Genomic DNA, 7,703 nt, shown 5'->3' on the forward strand with positions numbered 1-7,703 from the left:
CCCTCTTTACTCCTCTTGATCTTGCCTCTCCTTCATTCTGGCTGGACTCCCCACCCCAAGTCGAGTAAGATAATGATGAATTATCTCTTTTGGACTGTGTGTGTTGGCTTATGTGTGAGTGAAGCAAAGTCTTTGAACCAATGAAGTCATGCAATTAAAGAATTTGCAGAAAATTGCCAGAGTGCATTGGTGCTTTGTCCCAGGCACCCCTCCCTGAGGCCACATTATCTCGAACTTGCTTCTGTCTTGAACTGGCACTGTAGGCTACGGGGTGGAGGGGAGGCAGGGAGAGGCCAGTACATAGCTCCTAGTTTCAATTCTGCTACACACCAGCAGACTGAGTTTGATCAACCTCCTTAACCTGTCTGGGCCCCAGTTTCCTCATCTGAAAAATCAGAGCGCCTAAGCAGGCCTGAGTTCCTTCCAAATCAACGCTCCACTACCTCTCTTCCCACTGTTGAAATACTTATGGAAGCCACTGTTTTCTTCTTCTCTCTGGTGGACGTTATGACTTCTATATTACAAAGGTGACATCTCCAACCTAAATGACCCCTCAAGGAAATTAAATCTTTAATCATTTCCACCTGGTAAGTGCAAAGGCTGAAGGAAAGAGCTAGCCATCAATAGCTCTGTAGATGGCTAATTAATTCAGCGGGATAGGATCCGTGCAAACACGTGCTTATACAGCCATAATTTGCCTTTCATTTTCCTTTGCAACTTAGAAGAAAGTGAATAATTTCCAATGAGCCTCTCATTTGAACATATTGAAAAAACATGTCATTAGCAAAAGGAGCATTTAGTAGCTCGATTACCGTATTGCTCCAAGTATGTGGACCAGTTATTTTTCAGTTGGGGGTATTAGCTGGGCAGAAAGATGCAAAGTCTTGAGACACCCAAATCCTTGTATGTCTTATATGGGTGTTGAGATAGCAGAGTGGGAAGGGGACGGAGGATGAGGCCATTAAACAACAAGGGAACAGGTCAGCGGCATTTCCTGTGGTTAGTCAGAAGCCTCTAAAGGAATGGAAACAAAGCTATCATGGAAATGTGTCTGTAGGGTCTCATTAACCCAAGAAAAGTGCAAAATAGAAAAGGCTAAACCTGATATAAATTTAAAAACTAATCCCTTCTTCCTTGGCGAGATACTTCAATTCTCTGTATTTTCCATTTGTACACTTTGGGTCAATAATCCTGGATTTCCACACCTTGAGTCATTGCTGTTCAGATCCCCTAAGATAATTGGTTACACATGTGCTTTGGAAAACTCATCCCCTGACATAGACGGTGGACAACCTCTGACCAGCAAGGGCAGCTGCTTCCTGGAGTTTGGCTGCTATAACGGGATGGACAGGAGAGCCGTGTCAGAGGAGGGGGTGGTAGAATTTTCCTGGATTCTTTTTTTTTTTTCTCCAGAAAGAAAACATCGCTCTTCTATTTGAAGCCGCCTCTCTGCACAGGTGTGTGGAAATCCTAAGGTGGTCAGAGCTTTGCACTGATTCTAGAGCAGAACATCAAGATTGCTGGGGCAGTGCGGTCATTTTCTATTACAGATTTTAGTACACAGGCTGGTCATGGCCCCTCCAAATGTGCAAGAATCTTGTTGACAGTGGGAGTCAGAAGGCAGGGATCACATCTTTCTTTCCCTTTAGGCTGGGCAGTCCCAGGAGGGCGATGTGAAACATTTAATTGGAACATATATCAGTGGTAATAAGGAATCTATCTCTTAAAGCCTTCCTGGGAGAGTTCCTGATGATTTATAAAAGACACAGCATTGATTAAATGACTCATGCTTCCTTCTCCGTGGAGACAACTCAGGTCACTGGGCCACTTAGGACCTTATGTTCCCCCTTTGCCAATAACCCCCACTCTTGGAATTTATTTAGGGACTAGCTCATGCTATTTAACTCAATATTTTGATTAGCAGAGCTAGCATTCATGAAATATCAATATAAATTGCACTATCATACCAGACTTTATTTAAAAATTATCTGGCTCTAATTCAATTCTTCTTTAAGAACAGATTTTTTTTTTATATATATAACTTAGTTTAATATTAGGGCCATGAACATTTTACAATGTTGGAAAAAATTATTTGAATTTCTTTTCATTTAAAACCTCTAGCCGTGAGGCACCTGGTGGCTTAGTTGGCTAGGTAACTGGCTTTTGATTTAGGCTCAGGTCATGATCTTGGGTCATGAGATGGAGCCCCATGTGGGACTCTGTGCTCAGTGGGGAGTCTGCTTGAGATTCTCTTGTTCCCTCTCCCTCTGTCCCTCCCCCTACTTGCTCTCTCTCTTTCTCTCAAGTAAATAAATAAATCTTAAAAAAAAAAATAAGACCTCTAGCCTTTCATGTAAGCCAACTTTCACAAATACTGTACTTTCCCACTATAGAAAATTTGGTATTCAGAGAAAAGTATGAGCAAAAAGCCACCCATTACCCAGACTTCAAAGATTAACAACTGTTAATAGCTTAGTCTATTTCTGGTTCTTTTTGCTGCACCTGTATTTCATAGTTTCATCATATGTCACAGAAATTGTATATATTAACTTTAAAATAACCCACTTTTATTGTTATAAATTAATTACATGTTTCATATATACAAATAGAACACATAGAAAAATATAAAAAGGAAAATTAAGGTCACTTAGACTCTTAAGATTCAGAAACAATCACTAAAATTTTGGTGTATTTTCTCAGAATATTCTTTCCTATGTCTTTAGTCTTTTTCTTCCTATTAAATTCTTCAAAAATACAGAAAAGATAGAGACTAACACAACTGACACTTATGTATCCATCCTCAAAATCTCAAAAAAATGGATATTTTTCTATGTAGATTTCAGATTCTTTTATTTTTGTTTTGTGATTCAGTGTCTCTCCCTACCCCCCACCTTTTTTTTGGCAAAATAAAACATTGCAGATACAGCTGATGCTTCCTGTGCTCATTTTTATCTTTCCAAGATTGATCCATATTGAAATGCGTAGCTCTAGTCTATTTAATTTCCCTGCTGACTAATATTCTACCATATGGACATAGCACACCATAAGTACTACAGTATTGCCATCTGTATTCCTGCGTGGGTCTCTTAAAAAGAATCTCTTACGTATGTGGCATTGCTAATGTGTGGGGCAGGCTTGTCTCCAACTTAACCAGGCATCGACAAACTGTTTAAAGCGATTGTAATAATTGGTGATCCTATCAGTGACGTTGGACAGCTCATTTTGGTTTTGGCTTTACTCAGGGTTATTATTAGACTTAAAAGTTTTTGCTTATCTTGAAGAGTGTAGAATGGCTTCTTTTGTTATATGTGACTTATACGTTATTATTGATGATATGAGTAACCTTTATTTCTAAGTCACAACTGGTATAGATCTGCTTTTCGATTTAATTCATTGATTGAGCACTCTGTCAATTGCAAGATTCCCCGAGGTTGCTGTGCAGGGCTGCTGTCAAATCTGGCTGCCCAGATCTACCTTCTCCAACCCTATGGCACCATTGCTGTCTTCTGGTTCTAGAGTTCTCCTTCTTCAGAGTCTGGGAAGGTTCTAGCTATAGAAATGAGCTGTGGTAAAAGGAAGGATTCTATTAAAGCAATTCTGTTGTCTTTTTACCTACTACTAATCATGCCAACCATAAATATACTTATAAAAATTACACAGGCTATAGATGACACCATGCAATATCGGAACATATTAAAACTACAAATCCTCTTCCATTCTTCTCCCCTTTGCCCAATAAATAACCACTTCAGATAACCTGTGCTTTTCCCTTCCTATTTGTGTTTATGTACAAACATGTTGAATATTCTTGAACATGTCTCTTGGGCTCATGTAATTTTGTAACTTAATGTTATCCATCAACATCTGTGCAGAGTTCTATATTATGGAATAATAATAGAATAACTAACCTCATTCTTCTAATGATGGGCATTTAGCCTGCTTTCAGCTTTCCATTATTGTAAACAACTTGGAAAATATTACTGTAAATGTCTTTGGACATCAGTATAAGAATTGCCTCAAGAGACATTTCTAGAAGTGCTATTTACATGCCAATTTTAAAAAATTTCCTGATGATTCAATGACTTCTAACTCAGTTTGGACACAGTTCCTGGATTTTGTGAGATTTATGTTTTGTGTAAAATGGCAGAAGTAATAGTAACTACCTGATAGGGTAGTTTTGGGGATTGAATGAGGTAATGTGTATAAAGTCCATACACAGAGTTTGGACCATAGTAGAGGTTTAATTAATGTCAATTTTTTCACCTCTTTCTCAACTGGCAAAAGGGAAATTTGGAAAAGAAAAAAAGGAAATGAAATACATTTCCACTCATATCAGACTTTGGTCTAGAGCTGGCATTGTTCTCAAATATCTCTAATAGGTTCCCATGGAGAGAAAAAAATAATTTTCATCCAGAATGTAACAGGAAGTGTAACAGAGGGAAAACCCTCAATCCTCTGTGTGGAAAGCTATCATGTTGACACATTTCTCAAATGTAAAGTGAGGCATTAAGGCAGTTCTCAATGATTCTTGCTTTCTCACTATCAGCTTCCTCTGCTTTTATTTTCTCATCTGGGAATAACTGTAGTGATTGTAACAATTATAAAAAATAAAAATAACTTTATATAAAATTTCTCAAATGCATTGGATCTACTAAGGAACAGTCAGAAATGGCTCATTTCTTCCCTCACCCTTCCAAGTTGCTCTGGGATTGATTCTTACCCATCCATTGGAACAAGTCTTTGGCATCCCATACTTTTTCTGAACAATTGTAGGGTTTAAGAAATCCTGTCCCATTTAATTGCAAAATTTAAAAATGTCATCCAATTTAAAACTTATCCTCTCTTGCATATTTTAATGCATAGCATAATCAATGGGAAATGATGAAAGGAGACATATCTAAAATTCAATGGCTATTTTAAAATGGAATCATAAAAAATATTTAAGTATTCCAAAAGAAGTCAGAGAAAAAGGGAGCAGAGGAAAAAGCTGGGAGGGCAAACAGAAAACAAACAAAATACCAAAACAAACAAAAAGCAAATGATGGACCTAACTCCAATCACATCAATCACCAGTAAATCAATATTTAATAACATTAACTGTTAATGAATTACACACTCCAATTAATATGTCAAGATTGCCAGAATTGATTAAAAAACCCAAGACCCAATGCTATGCTGTCTATAAGAGATTCACTTTAAATATAAAAATACAGATAGGTTTAAATAAACATGTTGTAAAAATACACTCTAAAAATGAAGTGATAGAAGACTGAAGTAGCTATATTAATATGAAGTAAAGTGTATTACAAGTCAAGAAAAAGAAGGATCTTTCATGATAGTAAAAGAGTCAATTCATCAGGAAGACATAGACATTAAAGAAAAGTAAGTACCTTGGGATGAGTATATGTAAGTATATGAGTATATGAGTATATGAGTATATGTAAGTGATGAATCACTAAATTCTATGCCTTCAATCAATTTTACCATATATGTTATAAAAAAACTTGAAAAAAAGATAGAAAGTACCTACTAACAGAGCCTCAATCTACATGAGGCAGTAATAGACAATCCACAATGTTTATTGGTGATTTTAATACCTATCCCTGAACCAATCAATCCATCTACTAGAGGAAACTTAGTGAAGACACAGTTGAACAGAACCACACTATCAACCAACCTGAACGAACTTACAGAAGACTATGCCCACCAACCACAGAATCCACATATTTTTCCAAGTGCTTATGGTATTCACCAGCATAGATCATAGTTTGGGTCATAAAAAAAGATGCAATAGTTTAAATCAAATTGAAACCATCCACGTATGTTCCTGGACCACAATAAAATTGAAATAGAAATTAACAATAAGATATCTAGGAAAGTCTCAACTATTTGGAGATGAAATATAAACCATGGGTCACAGAAAAATAAATCACAGGAGGATATAGAAAACATTGTAATCTGAATGATAATAAATAGAATGTATCAACATTTATAGAATACAACCATAGTAGGTCTTACAGGGAACTTTATAGCTATATGTGCTTATAATAGAAAAGGGGGAAAGTCTAAAATTAATGACCTGAAGAAGATAAGTGGAACAAAAAAGGCAAGGAAAACCCAAGGAAAGTAGTAGGAAGGAAATTATAAAAATAAAAGAGCAGAGGTCAGACAAATGAAAACAGAAAAGAAAGAAAATCAGCCAAGCAATTGTTTTGTAACAAGGCAATTGGCTCTTTGAAAAGATTGAAATTAGTAACCCACTAGTTACGCTGATCATACAAAAAAGGGGAGAAAACACTAATTCTCCATATCGGAAGTGAAAGAGGGATGGATTATTGCTACAGATCCTATGGACATAAGGAGGATAAGAGTATTCTGAACAAGTTTAGAAGATGAGGTCCCACCTTTCCACTCCAGCTGCTGCTCGTTTCCCGGCGTGCCTCGCATTGCCGAGGATCATCCATCCTTTGGTGCAGAAAAAAAAAAAGCAAGTAGCAGTGGTCAGGAGAAACATGGCCCTGAAATAGATTTCCAGCACCACGTGCTTTGGAGGATTGCAGAACATTTTTGAACATGACAGTGTTGAACTGAACTGCAAAGTGAAATTTGCTATCTACTTACCACCCGAGGCAGAAACTGGAAAATGTCCTGCATTGCATGGCTATCTGGTTTAACTTGCATGGAACAAAATTTTATATCAAAGTCTGGTTATCATCAAGCTGCCGCTGAACATGGCCTCCTCGTCCTTTCTCCAGATGACAGCCCTCCTGGCTGCAGTATTATAGGAGAAGACAAGAGCTGGGACTTTGGCACTGGTGCTAGGTTTTGAAGTGGATGCCACTGAAAATCCTTGGAAAACTAACTATAGAATGTACTCTTATGTAACTACAGAGCTTCCCCAACTCATAAATGCCAATTTTGCAATGGACCCCCTAAAGGAGGTCTATTTTTGGCTACTCTAGGGGAGGCCACAGAGCTCTGATATGGGCTTTGAAGAATCCTGGAAAGTCCAAATCTGTGTCAGCATTTGCTCCAATTTGCAACCCAGCGCTCTGTCCTTGGGGGGGGAAAAAAGTCTTTAGCGGATATTTGGGAACAGATCAAAGTAAATGGAAGGCTGATGATGCTACCCATCTTGTGAAGTCCTATCCAGGTGTTCAGCTGGACATACTACTTGATACAGGAAAAGTGACCAGTGGCCTACGGATGGACAATTACTACCTGATAACTTCTTAGCTGTTTCAGTACAGAAAAAAAAGTCCCTTTTGTTTTCTGATTACAAGAGGGTTATGATCATAGCTATTACTTCATTGCAGCCTATATTACTGAGCACATCAGACATCATGCAAAATACCTGAATGCATGAAAAACTTCAGATAAGAAAATTTCTTCAGGATTACAACACGGTAATAAACAGAACTGCGGGAAGAAAGGATTTCAAGACATTGGATTTCATAGTGCTAAAAATGCATCATTCTACAATTGCATCACTTTCTGAATAAATATATAAAACCTGAAAAAAAGAGATTATCGTGAACAACTTTATGGTGGCAGATTCAACAACGTGGATGAAATAAACACAATTTTTGAAAATACACCTTGTAACAACTGACACAGAATCTACCAGAAATATTGATATGAACTTCTGCTAATCAAAAGATACATTAAGACAATGAATATGCAAGCCAAAGACTGGGAAGAAA

The 7,703-nt window shown here is 37.4% G+C and overlaps 1 pseudogene; it reads left to right on the top strand.

Annotated features, from left to right (window-relative positions):
* The first annotated feature begins 6,512 nt into the window (after positions 1-6,512).
* LOC125105649 (S-formylglutathione hydrolase-like) lies at positions 6,513-7,366 on the top strand (annotated as a pseudogene).
* The last annotated feature ends 337 nt before the right edge of the window (positions 7,367-7,703 follow it).

Source organism: Lutra lutra, chromosome 7 (assembly GCF_902655055.1).
Source record: "Lutra lutra chromosome 7, mLutLut1.2, whole genome shotgun sequence".
NCBI classification, from domain to species: Eukaryota; Metazoa; Chordata; class Mammalia; order Carnivora; family Mustelidae; genus Lutra; species Lutra lutra.